This window comes from Patagioenas fasciata, chromosome 2 (assembly GCF_037038585.1).
Source record: "Patagioenas fasciata isolate bPatFas1 chromosome 2, bPatFas1.hap1, whole genome shotgun sequence".
Lineage (NCBI taxonomy): Eukaryota > Metazoa > Chordata > Aves > Columbiformes > Columbidae > Patagioenas > Patagioenas fasciata.
In genome coordinates this window covers 73630907-73648135 of record NC_092521.1, presented here as the reverse complement: position 1 = coordinate 73648135, position 17229 = coordinate 73630907, and positions in this window count along the sequence as shown.

Here is a 17229-nt window from a genome sequence, read left to right as displayed (position 1 = left end):
CTTATACATAAAGAAAAATTGTCTGATTTGAAACTCTGGCTTAAATGATTCTAGGCAGAAAAAAAAAAGAAGGAAAAATCTGAAAAGTCAGTTGGAAAATGGTTTGTTCAGGTTTTGTCTGAACAGGTGTATACAGTCTTTTAAACAGAAAAGTTCTAAGCTATTGTTGGGAAGTAAAAATGTGGGGAAACAAGATGTATGGTTCCAGCCACCTGGATGATAAAGGAAGATCAATACTAACATGACCATCTGGACGGTCAAAGAAATAATACTAACATAATCAGATCATAATAAAATATAAAGGGCTTTGGACAGATTGTGTTGAAGTATGTTTCTCGTAATTGTAAAGAGTTATAGCCCAGACTTGTGAGAATGGTACCTTGGGCCAGATGACTGCCCCCAAGTGCATGGGATGTGTGAATGTCCTTGGGCCTGGTCTGTGAATGAGTGGAAAAACAAGTGAGACAAACATCACATGAGTTTAGTGTGTTTCTAATAACAATTAGTGGAAAAACATCTTATGTAAACATCTTAGTCCAGGCCCGTACCTGTAAATCCTATAAATTGTCAATGGTGAATAAAGAAAGTGGCCTAGGTCAGCTCTCTGCTTGGCCAGGCTCTGTGCTTTTTTCCAGAACAAGATCTCTGTTTCTGCGTGAATCTCTGTCTGCATCCCGGTATGCGTTGTTCCTAATCGCTGCAAGCTAACACCCCAAAATGTATTTGTGTGGTCTTGGTTGCTAAGCAGACTGAATAAAAGTGGCATTTATCTTTAATGAACAGGAGATGCACTCAATATTTCTATTAGCAAAGAGAAATTCTTCATTTAGAGTTGGTTTTCCCTGGTGTCCTGCATTCTGTAACTTGTTTAGGGCAAACTCTTCTAATTTGATGAGTAAGCCCATGCTAATATCCTGACTAGCTAGCTGAATAAAACATACACGAATGCAGCAGTGTGCCTAGTTGCAAAGGGATTGTGTCATTCTGCATTATTCCTGTAAAATACAGAGTAGAACCAAAACAAGGCTCTTGCCAATGTTGTCTGTTACTTTTGTACCATGCAGGGTCTCCAGTAGCAGATAGAGCTTGACCCATATATACAATAGTCATTTCTACTATGAGGAATATGGCTATGAATAAATGCTATATCTTAGAACAAAATTCAACTTTGGGATCAGTTTTGACATAGCAGCACAGCTGCGATCATGAATTGAACTTTCCGATATCCTCGCTGTGTTCTGTGGAAGTGATTACTTTGGGTTGTTATTTAATCTCAGGAGGAATTTTTTCTCCCAGCTTCAAAGTGTGTCTTTTGTGTCTGTCCCTGTCCCCCTATCTCTGCAAGGATGAAGTGTGCCTTTCAGACAATTGAAGATGAAATGCAAAATAAAAGAAAGAATTAGAAAAGAAAGAGGATCTTTGATAATGCCTTTGATGGCGATAATATTGCCTTTGACATAGTTTCTTTGAGTCATTGTTTTAGGCAATATCCTGGCTCATCTTTCATGAGTAAACCCTCCTCTACTGTTATTAACAGTGGTTTTCTTTCTCACTGCAAAGTATTTTGGCACAAAAACATTCTGCATTACAACAGCAAAACATTTACAAAAGAAAGGTATCTGAATATTGTTCTGTACCCAATCACATTTATGAGACTTGATGGGTGCATGAATTACTTCTCCCTGCAATAGTGTTCTCGTGTCCTTTGTTTCACAAGCAGCAATGCTGAGCCAGTAACACACTGAGAAATGTTATTGGCTTTGTTTTCTGCCGTTTAATTTCCTGTTGTTGAGACTATCATCATCAGATCTTGCAAGCAAAATGGTGCGCTGCAAACCATGAATTGGGAACGGAGTTCTCATGTTGTGGTGTTTTGGTTGTTTGTTTGTATTTGGGTTTGGTTGTTTTTGTTTGTTTATTTATTTTTGTTGCTGTTTGTTTGTTTGTTTCCCCCAAATCCATCATGTGTTTTGGATGAAAATGTTGATATCAGGTTTATTAGATGGAAGTAAAGGGAAACAAATAGTTGGAATACAGTTGTACAATCTGCTTAGTGTAGTAACAAAATACAGATCTACTAGGCTTTTAAGAAGGTGACTCAGTAGTTGTTTTGCATTTATGTTGTCATTTTATAGAATCATAGAATCTTTTAGGTTGGAAAAGACCTTTAAGATCATCGAGTCCATTTAAAGAATTTCTGAAATGTTCTAACAGCCAAAAACGTGGAACGGCTTTTGATTATTTGTATATATTTACAACTTCTCTTGTGCATTCTGCTTTGAATCAAACACTTTGTTAGGCTTCTTTAAAAAATGGCCTGCATGCATGGCTGTTGTCTCTGGGTGATAGTTACCAGCCAACAGTAAGGTAAATGAAGGCTGGCTGTCACATAACAGGTGGCTGTTGTTCAAAAAGTCTGTGGAGAGTCTGACCTTAATTCAAATTTATTTATGTTTCTTTGTAGTAGGCAACATGGAAAATACCTCACTTCAAATTAAGTATGAAACTTAAGTTCTACAGAAAACCCAATTTCAATTATACTTCAGAATTATTACAATATGCCCAGTGGATTTTCACTTGAAGGCTGGTCTTAATTTGACTGTAATAACCTTTGTCCTAAAATGCTTAATATTTTTTCTGTAATAAAAAGTGTGGAAAACACATTTTTGAAGCATGAATGCTCAAAGCTGGAAGCAAATTTTTAATTTCATGCACACTATGAAAGTTTACAAGTAGGGCTCTGGTGGCTAGTTTTGCAAATCACCTTCCTCTTAAATTGGTCAGAATCTTAAAAGTTACATCTCAGTCTGAAAATGTTAGGTGAAAGTCAGATGTATACTTTGATCTGTGTTGGACTAGTTAATATGCAAGGCAGATGATAGTTTCATTACTACTGTATGAATAAGTTGGGTGACTGAGTAATGCAGCATGAATTTCAAACTGTAATACAAATGTGTTTGAATAATTTGCAAATGATTGTGTGCTAGTCAATTTAATTTGTAATTTTTTGGAAAAATTGATATTACTTTATTATATATTTTAGAACCTCCCATTAAGAAGGGCAAGCTAAGACTTGAAAATGCAGTCTCAGAAAAGATACCATACTGTGGGACTCAACTTTTCTGCCCCTAATGAATTTGTTTTACTAACACAGGAAGTCAGGGATGATAGCAAGCTGAGAGGCTATGTTAAGAGGAATACTCACATGGGGTTGATCATCTGACTTATTAAAGGAAATGTATCGAATAAGAGTGTGACAGCAAGTTGTGGAGTTTAGTTGGAGTTGATCCTGCAGCCAAGACAAGTTTGGATATGCAAGGTTTTAATTTGAGACATTATTTTTTCCCACTTCAGCTCATCATGCTTTCAGGATCTAAACAGCATGAAAATTTTTGAGAGTAATGAAATAGTGATGCATGCAGACACCTGATGTGCTAAAGTCTAGCATTTATGACTCGTTGAGAAAGTATAGGAAATCTGTAAAGCTCCATTCTTAAGTTTATTTTATATAATAAAATAGGAAAATATGCATATTTCTTCAGACAGAAGTTCCACTTCCTTTGCTCTTGGCAGTCTGGCGTTTGGAAGGGATGTGACACAGCGTGTGCCAAGGGACTCAGTGTTGCCTCCTCCAGCTTGCTGCTATTCTGCAGACATACTACCCGTCTGCTGGCCCTCGCCCACATCCTGCATCTGCTGTTACAGCGTGACTTTGTGTTGCCTGGAACTGAAAGAAGGGTGTAGCAGGAGTAAAGCAAGTAGAGAAGAGCAGCTAAATTGGTTAAGAGCTTGGAACAGCTGGGTTATGAGGCAGGGACAAGAGTGCTTGGTTTAGAGCAGAGAGGCCTGAGGAGGGGCCGTGTGGCTGAGGCTCAAAAACCACGAGGACAATGACAGACGCTGAACTGCTGTTGACCAAATCCCACAGAACTACAACAAGGGACACGAGGAAACTAGCAGTTCAGTTCAGGATGGATAAGAGAGAATACTGTCCTCATCCAGCAGCAAGCTTTGGGAACTTCATGTGATGGGAGCATAAGGAAGCACGTTATGTTGGCAGGGTGAAACAAAAAATTGAGATAGATATTCATATGCGGTAAGTTCCTAAACTGATGGGAGGGTACCCTTTAACAAGCCTTGCTTGTAAGAAACAAAACAAAACAACCACCAAACAAAACCCAAACCCACACTGTGGATACTAGGAAAGAAATGTGTGGAGGGGTAGACAACGGAGAGTGAGCAGCCTTGCATGCTTTCAGCATCTGCCGTTGCCACTGCTGGAGACCAGATACTGGGTAGGATGGACCATTGGCTTGATTTGGTAGGACATTTCTAATGTTCTCTATCTTAAATCTCCAGATTATTCCAATAAACAGGTGCATGTTAATGAATGCTTGTCCTTTTCAGAAAGCTTTATTTTTCCTCTCTGTCCAAACCACTCTTTTTTTAATACACACAAGAGACTGATTGATGTAAGATGAATGTTGCCTTAACTTCTCAAGGAAGGTTAAATTGTCTGGAAAAGACTTCAGGTTTGAAATATTTCACAGTAGAGCCATAGAGAAAGTGAACTTTCTTGTTTCTGAATCTATTTATACTCTTTGATTTTTGGTTTTTTTTTTTTTTTTTTAGTTGTCTCTTCTGGGATACATATCTCATGTTATACCTTTGTACTTTCCCCAGTATCTGAAGTCATCCAAATAACTTGTATCATTTAAACACTGGCACATCTGAATCATCATCTTCTCTACTATTTGGGACTGACTCTTTTGGAATGAAAATTCTGAGTTTAACAGATATGTCAAACAGGGAAAGACAAGGTATTTTTTCTGCTGTGTATTCAAGTAGAGCAATTTCTACACATATATGATTAGATGGCCATAGTTATCACATGGCTACTCATAAATGATGCCATCTCTTGCTTGTTATGTCTAATTTCAGATATCTCAAGAATATTTCTGTGCACAAAATACTAGAAAGTGATTAACAGCTCAATGTGCTTTCATCACAAGGCTGTTATTTTCAATGCATTGCACAAAACACAGGCAGCTGTGTCCTATTCTTCTATGAAGCAGCAATGCAGTGTCTCGTCATTATACCATCCTAATGTGTTAAATTATACTGATATCATAAAGCAATAGCAATTAAAAAAAATTAAACTGCTCAATTGAAAAAATAACACCCTTGACAACTCCTCAAACCTCTCAAAGGAAGCAACAGATGTTGAACTGAATCTGGGAGCCTTTTATAAGTTGGTCAAACATTCATTTCCCAAATACTATTTAAAATTTCAGCTTTATGATCAAAAGAAGGAGAGGGAAGGGAAGCAGACCACTTAATATCCTGGATCTTACTCTTCTTTTTCTTTCTAAACATTACCAGGGCTGCAATTGTAGGAAGCTCTACTGCACAGGTGTCCAGAGTGACAACAGATTCACATGGACAGTCACGCTTTCCTTGTTTCACAAGTTCGTCCACACTATCTAGATTATGAGATGGAGATAGGTTCCTTTTTGACATGTGTCAACTGGGTACCCCAGGAAGGAAATTCAAGTTTGAATGGGAAAGAATGGCTGGCAGTCAAGTCTCAAATCATCTTTCATGTGCCTGGCAGTTCTGACCTGCTCTGCTAGGCCTCTGAGCTTTTATCCTCAGCCTCTGTGCCATCCTCCCTAGTACTCTTCTCCAAATGGTCTTGAGCCTCTTGAGAAATGACCTGATCAGATAATGTAACTGGAATACCTGAATATGCTCAGAAATGACCTAAAACTTGTGCTTTTGTGAGCCAGCTGCACATGCTGCATGCCTACATGATGGAGTGACATTGCTGCATTTTCCTTTTAGCATGGAGCAGGAAGGGATGGAAGACTGACGGAAGGGCTGGTTTGTGCCTGTGAAGTTGTTGTAAGTTATGGGCGTAGTAGTCCTTTTCCTCTAAACAGTGGATGGAGTTGTGTTCTTTGATGCCAAATCCTGCTGAGATGGATGTCCCTGGTACTTATGTAGAATCATTATGTTTGGGGACTTCCCAACCTAGTCCTTAATGCAACTGGAAACCAATTCTTCACTTTTAATGTAACCAGGCAAGAAAGCCAGGCTGTCAGGGAAATAAAAGCTTGAAACTACAGCCAACTGCTGTCAGCTTATCAAGTAATAAGGGGAAAAAAATAGTAGCACAAGCACAGGTGTGTGTGTGTGAGAGAGAATTCATATTAGTGTTTCCAATGCTGACAAGTAAACAGTGATTTTTTTTTTTTTTCCAAGACTCTGGTTTATTCCTAAAATTGTCCTTTTTGACTAAGTTACTAAACTTATGGTGTAAAATTTATACAAACCTATATCAGGTACAAAATGTATTACTAGTCATCTAATACAAACACAGTAATATTGTTCTTTTGAAGAAGATTTCAATTAGGCTTTTTAGTAATAAAATTTGTCCAAAAAGTTGGCCAGCTAAAAAGATACTAGAAATGACAACATGTAGTAATTAGGAATGTTGTTATTAGGCAAGGCAACTGAATTGCGTAGTTCACGTTTCTCACATTTTTGCTATTTCACTTGGATTCAAGGAAACTGGGGTCAAGGAAAAGCCAGTAGCTAACTGTTCTCAGATGTACTGAAGAGCTTTAGTATAAAGCAGGTAGAAAAGATTCTGATGGTATCTCTGCAGGTTAGTCAGCTCTGTAGGGTGCTGTACAAAAAACCTGCAAGAGAAAAAAGATGGGCTTATATCCACAGCATTAGTGAATATTGACATAAAAATGAAGAATATGTGCTGGAATGTTTACTTTAAAATAATTCGTAAAATTGTACCAGGGATCTGAAATAAAAGTGAATTTGAAACTCCATGTTTTCAAAAGAGAGGATGATTTGTGAAAAGTAGTTTTCTGAATCAATGTTCTGTATCATATATACTAATTCAGTGGAATGAAATGCTTGCTATTTCTTTTTAGAGGACTTTAAAGGACCTCTTGAAACATCATGAACATGCAATAACTATTCCCTGCTTATCCTATTGAGAAACAGGATTATTGAAGAAAGTAAAGCAACTAAGTTTACAGTCAGTAAGCAGAAGCTACATGTAACTTAGACCACTTGCATGCTTTAGGGTGACAAAAGTCAAGGCATCATTTTGTCAGTGATGTACTCCTCTTCTGGTAGTGATCAGAGGAGAAAGAGTGTGAAATAGGTGAGGATTTTTAGAAGATTGTAGGTGAAATGGAAGAGTCAAAATGGTTGACTTGCCCGGAATAGAAAAAAGTGAGAAAGCTGAAAAGACCTACTGGTCCTGACAGTCCCAAAGAAAGAGGGATCAGGCTGTAGATACCTTCATTGGTAGGGTTGTTGCTGAGTGTCAGCACTGTGAAATGCATAAAGGTACCGGTAGGAGAGTGGCCTTCCCCAGCTGGGTCGTAAAATCAGCAAGGACAGCTGGAGCATGGCTTCGTGCAGTGCCCTCTGAGACATAAATAAGAAAAGGTGCCACATACAGGATTTGTTGGCCTCTCCTTAGGGTGCGTGTCTGTTTTCAGGACGTGCCAGCACAAAGCATTCAAAAAGGAAGCAGGCTCATGAGAAGCTCTTAAAAAACTCATCTCTGCTGTCCAGTGTGCAGCTGTATTACCCAATTGTAAAACTCTGACTGACAGCTGATGGAGGAAATGAACTGTAACAATGCCCAACAAATGGCACAGCTCAAATACTGGTATATGAACAGCATTTCAGTGTTTGTTCTTCATATCTTCAGTGCTCAGGAAAGTGAGGCAGGAACTGGACAGCACCGAAAAACTGTCATGTAGATGAATGGGTTGTCTGCCAGATGCATGCAGAGAGGTCATTTAGTGGCCATGAGTAGGTATAAAAGCTTGATTGCTTAAAGCAACTCTAGTGGATATGGAAGAGGCCAGAACTCTCTGGCTACTTATCAGAGTGGCTTCTCTCTCCACACCTTGAAAAACAGCGCTGTTCTGCAGGCCAGATAACTATGACTAGTGAGACACTGTGTCCACTTGTTGCTCCTCAAGGTGTCAAAGGTGAGCACTGTGTTGACATCAGATTTTTCTTTTTTATTAATTTTCTCTGAAAAAAAAAGCTTTGAAGTTCTTTAGAACCATGGAGTTGTATAGCAGTATAATCTTTTGTTCCCTTCTTTGTCAGGATCATTTTATTTAATATTCAGGGCACAAGACTTTTTCATCAAGTATATTGGCATACCGATCAATGTCTGAAGTCAGAGGACCCACTTTTACCTGCATGATGAATAAAACTAGAGGAAGCCTCAGCAAACAGAGACTTGTACCAGAATCTGTTTGGGTTTTTTGTTTGAATATGGACACATAGAAGTTTAAAGTTACATTTGAATTGTTTGTTTTGTTTTGTTTCATTCCCCTGCAATGTGTATTACTATTGACTCTGAATTCATGAGGAACCTGGATACCCTGGTACAATTGTATATAGGGACTGTTGCTACTTTACATAACAATAAGAATTTTTACCAATGACAAGTACAGATTGGTCAAAAAAAATCACTTAAGCATAATCCCAGCCACCAAGATGTTTTGAAGACTATGTGCTTCAGAAAATACTTCCCTAAGCCTGTAACTAAAGGTATTGATCAGAGTGTTTTCCTAGTTTAGGTGTACATAGATATTTACTTGGCACATAGGGTACTGAAAAGTACCAAACCACTTCGTGGCAGTCTGTAATTTTGTTGACTTTATTATATTAGCAGTTTCTCAGTATGATCCATCCATCCTTTATTTCATGTGACTTATCTTTAAATGCTACCTGTAATTTATGATAAATGAAGACTGTTTCATTGTCTTGCTATAGCACTTATCCATAACCTCCTTCTCCAAATCACAGTGTGATTCAGGAGTTCACTGGAAGTTTTTAGCCTGAAAAAGTATTCTAGAATAACATACATACCTGCCAGCATAACAAGCCTCTATTCAAACTCTGTTTTAATCCCTAGCTAGCTAAAAAAAAAACTAGAACACAGCATTATGTTTTCAACAGAAGATTCTAAAATAAACTTATAATCTCAAACTTCGTCTTTGATATAAGTAATTTGCTCTGCTGAGCTAAATTATTTGAACTAGAGTCCATGGCTTTCACCACCAGAATAAAAAAAAACCCCACAACAATGAAATATCAAGTGCAGAGCAAATTAGATTAGTTTATCAGCCAACATTGTGTTACTCCTCTGCTAATTTAGATCACGTGTGTCTCCCAGGTACCGCTTCAAAGAGTTATCATATCTGGGCATGAAAGTAATTGTTCCAACACAATAGAAGGCTCTGCTCAACAAACAAATGACTTGGCTCACGGGGGCCTGGTAATGAGAAAGCTTTACTTCCCTTCCATTAACTTATCAATGTGATATGGTTCACCATAATGTTCAAATTCTTTTTGGGAAGAATGGCAATGAAGCTATGTTATTACCAATATAAATGCTAAATTTGCCTTTTCAATTACAAACTCATTCTTTCCAGGTAGGAGCAACATAGCAAAAATTATGATTAATGGACTTGCAACTATGTTGTACATAAAATATTCCATCAAAACCCAAGAGGTGTATGTTTTAAAATGGTTCTGAGAAGCATGACAATTACCAAAAAAATAAGGATATCTAGCTTAACCCTATGTACAATTTTTAATATACTTGAGTCAATTAGAAGTCCATGTCCTGTTTTCAAAAGTAGCAAGGCATTTAAGAGTTCAAACCTCTTTAAAAGTCAATGGTACTTTCTAGCAATGCTATTGCTAGAAACTAAGTTTTTTAGAAACTAGGGGGTCGTCTTTGTTTTGCTTTGTCTGTCTTCCTGTAAATATAATTTCACCCTAATCATGGTAGAATGGATGTCCCACCTGATATAGGATAATTCACTGAGGAGTACTGAATACTCCATCTGAGACTTTGCCTGTTGAAATGGTGTAAACCCAAAGAAATGAAATGAGAGAACTCTTGTATCTTTTCCCTGGAAAATGCTGAAATAACTGTTACATTTCCTGTATTCTGAGATAGTCTGAAACGTTACCTGTTTGTTGAGCTAGAGAAAGCATTTCTAGTCTTTGGCTGCAAATTTGAATTTACAGGCATGCACTAGAGACTAGGAAGTTATTTGCCCCTCACTGTAAAACCGCTCTGTAAAACTGCATCATGTCTAAAAAGACTTACTTTCCTCATGCTTTCTCACCTAAAAACCCTATCTCCCTGTTACCCACCTGTGATCTTTCTCCCCTGGAAATACCTGGAATTGTGAAAGCCATGTGTAACAAAATGCATAGTTGCTGTTTCATCTGGGAGCCACTTACCCTGCCTGGCTGGAAGTGTTAGTCTTCCTGGCTACGCAGGATTGATTCAACAAGGGATCTTGGTTGAACACATTTCTGAGCATGTGATGAGAGCAGTCCTGCTCTTGTTCCTCCAAGTCCCAAAGGCAGTTGTTGAGGTGGTTGTTTCTGTCTTCTCTCAGTGCTTTACAGGGGCACCCAAACTAGATCTGTTGAGGTCTTCCTGCTTTTTGGATTTGACTTGTGTTTTCTCAACAGTACAAAAAAACCCCAGCAAAACTGAATTGTACCATCTCAAAGATGAAGGGCTACAGGCATAAGGCTGCTGCCTCAGGAAGGGAAATGACTGGGAAAAGGGATGGCTTAGGGAGGAAGAAATAGGGGAAAGCCCTGATTTTCGGGCATGCACCTGTCCTATAAATAGGGGAGTGGGCAGTTGGAAAGGGCAGTAACCTTTATCAGCCCAACTTTCCAAATTGTGTTGTAGTCAAGGCAGGATATTTTGCCTCATTCCTCAGCGTACAGTCCTAAACAGCTGCTGCAGACAGACACAACAAAATTTTCAGTGTACACAAATACAGTTGATCTCTATATAAAGCACTACCAGTAAATACCAGTATTTCTACTGCACATGCACTCAGTATGTAAAATTGAGTCCATGCAAACCATGACATTTTGAAAATGGAGAGGCTGAGGTGGACCTGCTTTCTGAGACAACAACCAATATCAGGTGTAGCCTTCCAGGCAATACTACACTCCCATTTCATTCAAGTCTCTCAGAGTAATATGCCAGGATCAGCTTTGTACCCATATAAGATACAATGGTAAATTATCTAAACTTGTTGGCCAAAACACTGTTTAGAGAGAGACCACAAGAAATGGCAATATTTTGTCTACTGTCTTAAGAATCTCCTTCTGTCAGCATTACAAAAACTTTATTCAGTAATTAATTTGGACCTTGAATATGGCTAAGTAACAGACACAGAGAGAATGTGAAAGAGGCAATGCCAACTAGGAATACTTTCCCTGTCCTATTACTACAACTGCTGGGCATCCTTTCTCTGAAAACCAAAAAGGTTTAGCTGAATGTACTTTTTTTCACTCTCCCTTTTCACATTTACTTAAGCACGAGTTATTACGAAAACTTAGCCAAATGCGTACCTTTTTTTCCCTCTCTGGTAGATACCACTTCCTGCAATTCTAAGCTAGTAATTAATTCTAAGATATTTCATTTCTTATTGCTGTCTACATCCCTTTGGGAAACAGCTTACTGTTGCAGGAACGCTTTTAATACACTTTCTTTTAAATATAGCATTGAATTCTGTAATTAGTGAGCTTGCCTGGTACTTCTTTGCCTTTGAAGCACACAGTTAACTGAAGTAAGGACTTGTGCATCTCTTCTTGGAAAATGTTGAAAAGTATTGAATACAGTAACTGTTTCTGATTTTCTCCAACAAAAAAGTTTGCCTTGTATAAATTCTACAGCAAGCTAAAGTAGACAAGAGGGCTTTCCACAATAAATTGGTCTATATGTCAGTTCTAGAGGCCTTCACCCTGTGAAAAAGACCAAACTTAGATATTTTAAGATTTTCTGCATTTTGCTTGATATTCTTCCAACTACACCTATTTTTAATTTCAGGCCTTACAAAGTGGTTCAGGCATTTACGGTGGATATTTTACACATCTGTTTCAGAAGACTTTGTAAGAAATGCACAGCAAGAAAATATTTTGAGAGCAGAGGCTTGTCAAACATGTTTCACAGCAAAGGACTTCTTTCCGCTTCAGAATACATGATGGGGTGTTTTTTTGGAAAGGTGCGTGCCTCTGTACTTGAGTGTTGTGTTTGGAAAAAAAAGACTTACGCTACAACAGGTGTAGGATATTTTCTTGTCTCTGTAGCAGGTTAAATGCTTCACTGTCAGGTTTGACTGAAGTGATTACTCTAATAGGTATAATTTATTGTGTTGGATGGTTACCTGAATCCTTGATTCATTCTTATTTAGTGGAAGATCTTCACAAACCATATTCTATTTAGCATGTGTATGTATGTTTTTATCGATATGCTAGGCGAAAGGGATGGCAGCTTTGATTGATACAGTTTCTGAGTATTAGACTTTGTACAGAATGTGGGGAGAGCTGCTGAGATCACCATGAAGTTGTTAGTTTCTATTTATGATTACATAATAAATTAAGATTAATTTCTGAAAGATTAAATTAATCATCTAGTTATGTGATTTAGGTCCTGGTGTGACAGTTGGTGAGGATATACTTGGATGGACTTGTGGATGAGTTTGTATAGTAAAACATACATTACAGAAGGAATAGCTTTCCATATGTCTTTGAAGGCTTGTTGTAAGATTCAGAACAAGGAATGTAATTCTTTATGAATTCTCCTGGGCTGTCAACTCCCCTCAACACACATATGCTGTATATAAGGTATACTTTATTGAAACCCAGAATTTTCACAGAATCACAGAATCGACTGGGTTGGAAAAGACCTCAGAGATCATCAAGTCCAACCCTTGGTCCACCTTCAGTCCATTTACTAGATCATGGCACTAAGTGCCATGTCCATTCTCAGTTTAAAAACCTCCAGGGACGATGAGTCCACCACCTCCCTGGGCAGGCCATTCCAATGCCTGATCACTTTCTCTGTAAAGAATTTCTTTCTAATATCCAGCCTAAATTTCCCCTGGCAGAGTTTAAGCCCATGCCCCCTTGTCCTATTGCTAACTGCCTGGGAGAAGAGACCAATCCCCACCTGGCTATAACTTCCCTTCAGGTAGTTATAGAGAGTGATAAGGTCACCTCTAAGCCTCCTCTTCTCTAGACTAAACAACCTCACCTCCCTCAGCCTCTCCCCATTTTTGTGCAACTTCAGTACTTGTAAAAAAATAGCAAATATAAAGAATCTGTATTTGTGTCTGTCAATTTATTCTATGCAACACCAGGGGGTCCAGAGGCCAATGCAGTCAATGTATGCACTAAAAGTATTTGGAGAGTGTGGGGCAGAGTCTAAATGTATAAGAATGAGACATAATATATGAGGCTTGACAGATCCGTAGCACTTTGAAGGCAAAGAAATTAATTCCATCTTCTAATCTAAGCACAAGAAAACATTCCCAACTTCTTCTTGAGATCTAGTGATGTATCAGAGGGGAAAACTTCATCACCTCGTCTTCTTCCCCACCTCTTGTGTTTGTAGTTATGCTTCTCCCGTATACTAGAAATTCGGACAACTCCTTCTCTCATAACATCCAAACCTAGGTATGGCTGGAGAAGCAGCAGCACCCATCCATCTCGCTGCCAGCAGGTTGCTGCAGAAGCTGGTCCTTGCTGAGAGAAGCGAGAACCTGTAATGCTCACTGGGTAGCTGTGCAAGACGGCAGATGGATGGATGCATATCAGCTGTCTTTATAGAAACTTCAGCACAAAGAATGCCCTGCGTTATTTTGAGGTCACGTCCATTTTGTACTATGGCTTTGGTATTAAATACTGCTGTGTTTTGGTCTGTTTATGGTATCATGAGCCATAAGTATAGAAGCAGCAAAGATGCAAACCAAGTTACTCCCTCCCTACTTCTGATGCAAGAAGCCAAATTAGTCAGCACCAGTATTTTGATTATGATTTATTTCCTGTTAGCAGATCAGGCATTTAGAATTTGAACATTTTTTTCTGAGGACGTTTGACACAGCCTTCTCTGAGAAAGTTTTTGTGATTGTTTTTGCTGCTCGAGGCAGTGCTGCTCCCAGATGCCTCAACAGCACGCTCAGGGGCTCTGCTGAGGGCTTCATTTCTGTGAGCACCAGCCACTTCACTTAATTTTGCTATATCTCAAGCACAAAATTTAACAGCAGAGGCATATTACCCGAGTGGGGTGAGGACAGTTTGTTTGGTCCCAAAGCTTCGTACATTGGAAAACATTCCTTCAGTCTTCTAGTCAAAATTTAAATCAGATCTAAAGTAAATGGAACAGATTTTTTTTTAAAGGGCTATTTCCCTAAAAAAGGTATGTGCCCTGCATTACTGAAAGGAAATACTTATTACTAATTATATAATAATAATATAATAATTATTACTCAAATAATAATTAATACTGAAATAATAATTATTACTGAAAGGAAATAATTATTCTGCTGGAAAACTTCTGCTTTACATTTGACCATTTCAGAACTCTTTCTGTAATATCACAGTAGCTCAAAACTAGGGATGATGAAGAAGAGAATTTAGAAGAGGTCTTGTGCTCGTAGAGCAGAAAATACTGAGATTAAACACTATTGTCCTGCTTTAAAAATTAATGTCTGCAATATTACACAAGTACATTTTAGAAAAGTGAGCATCTGACAGGCTTCAGCTTCCCTGAGGAGTCATCACAGTGATATGAAAATAATGAACTAAACAGCAGTGATTAAACAGCCATTTTGATAAGACTCTAACCATTCCAGAGAAATGATGTCAAGTGAAGAAAAATCAGAGTAATATAAAACTGGTATTAACCTAACATTGAGGTACACCAGTTAAAAATACAATCTTTATGTAAAAAAGAGCAATAAAACTGAATATTCTGAACAGACAGAAGTCTAATGAAAATACTCAGAGCTTCTGTTTAAGAAGAAAACTAACATTTTCACAACAATGGAGTTAGATTTCCCTACAATATCCTTTTCTATACTTACTTTGGGACAAGTATTATAAACCAGTATGATAAAAATATTTTGTTTTGAAAAACTGGTATTTTCTACCAGATCTCCTGCTAAAAAAACTCTTGAGTGGCTCCTGCCATAAGACACAGTCAGAATCAAGTATATTTAAATTATAATTGGAAAAATGCTGTTATGAAGCATAGCAGATGCCTATTTGGGATGTGTTTTCCAACCTGTCCGTGTGATTTAATGAAAATTTATTGAAAATTCCCTCAGTAAGTCAGCCTCCCCAAGAAATCTCACAGAAATTTGTGAATTACCTTTGGGAATAGATTAGATAAGAAAAATATGTATCAAATATCTATTGGAATGTTTTGTAAAATTATGAGCTTATGGTAACAAAATTCTTTTGCAGCCTTCTGGCAGTATGATTTCTATTTCCCTTATACTTTTTAGCCTCAGTGCTATATAAAAAGATTTTATGGAACTGGTTACATTCATTAATATTGTCAGAAAAAGTCCTGTCAGCTTTAGCTAGTTATTGTTATACACGGTGAGTATGAATGTACTTTTTGCCACAGTTGCTATGCTAAGTATGATACGGTATAGTCAGTATGCTTGTTACAATAACATAGTTACACTGTAACTACTGAATTATTCCTCTTTTTTAAAAAACCTGAGATTTAAGAGAAGCTTTTACTTTCATGTAACGCTGCCAAGTATAATAACAGTACTAAGTTGCTTCTGTCCTGAAAGGAAGAGCAAAATAGAATGATTTTGGGTTTTTTTCAGATATATTCTGATGACCTGCAATGATGTGGTCTCTTGCTTTATGATTTTTAATGAAATGATTTTGCCTTACTAATACTTGCAGCTTTTTCCCATGAGAATCTGCATGAGGTTCATATTCCTCACAAAGCAGATTTCTAAGGTTCTTGCAAAAAAATCTAAAAAAGATAGTAAATGCCTCTGCTCCAAGTCATTTATTCAGCCATCTTAAAGTCCTCAGGAAAATCTGGCAGAACAGATAAGGCTTGAGTCTCCCAGCTATGCAAGTTGGTCTCTGTTGCATCAGAAGTGAGAAGTGGCGTTGTTCGGCAGAGAGGACTCCCTTGGCAGCCATCCTTCCTTCAGCTCACGTAACTGTTGCAGGGGGTCAGTGAAAGACCAGTGATAGGCAGAGACCACAAAATATTAGCGAGATCTCGTCTGTTAGGGATATCGGTTCAATTTGTGATTTGTTCCACTGCCTTCATTTTTCAGAAGGTTGACATCAGTTTTCTCTGTGTTTGAGATGGATGGGAGAACTCTCAGCCAAGCTTCTTGGAACTCAAAGGCTGAATAAATTATTTTCCCTCACAGTCCAGCACGCTCAGATTACACAAATGGAAGAGCTCACCTGCCCTAGACACCCAAAGACATCAGAGTTTAGTGACGCTATTGAGGCTTTCGAGGGGCCCCTTGTGTCCTTTTCGGTACAATCCCAGGCCTGACGTGAGCATCCTCAGTGAACTTGTACTTTGCAGGTTTTCCATCTTGCTTGAGACGCGATTGCTACCAAAGTAACATTACATCAGGACAGATCTGTTTCTGAGTCCTTAGCTCTTCTGAGTCTCATTTTCATCTCATTTTGACCCATACAATTCCACATGCCAAGTGGGGGTGTGTATGCGTATGTTGGAAATCATTTCCACTGTGTAAGGAAGAGGAGAATTAGACTTAATGGGAAGCTTTGTTGAAATAGATGTTCCATAACTTATAGTGTACCTTCAAAGGGAAGTTGCCTGAAAAATGTATCAAAATCAGTCATGTTCTTTTGCATACTCTGTCAAATCCTAGCTATTAAATCTATCATCAAGCAGTTGCTCAGCTTGCCAAAGGACATCTTGAACTGAAGTCTAGAGAATGGAGCATATAATTGAATCACTACTGACCAGCTGTCTCAACAGCCCCCTCCTCCTCCAAACGCTAATGAAAGGAAGCAAATTAGATGGCATGATTCAAACTTTTATTCTGACGACATCCCATTGTTGTGCCCTAGCACTGAGCCAAGCAGAACTGAAGAGAAATCATCCTCCTCGTTACGTTTTCCGAAAGCTTATTAAAGGCGCTTGTGTGCTGCTGATATCACCGCAGGAGCTGACTGAAACTTCAGAGATGAAGCCAATATGCTGTTTGAGATAATGGTAATGTATGCAAAACAGCAAGAAAAAGATACTGTCCTAGAAGCCTGAAAAAACCCACAATTTTAGCACACCTGAAGAATCAGACTTGTGATTGATATTTGTGA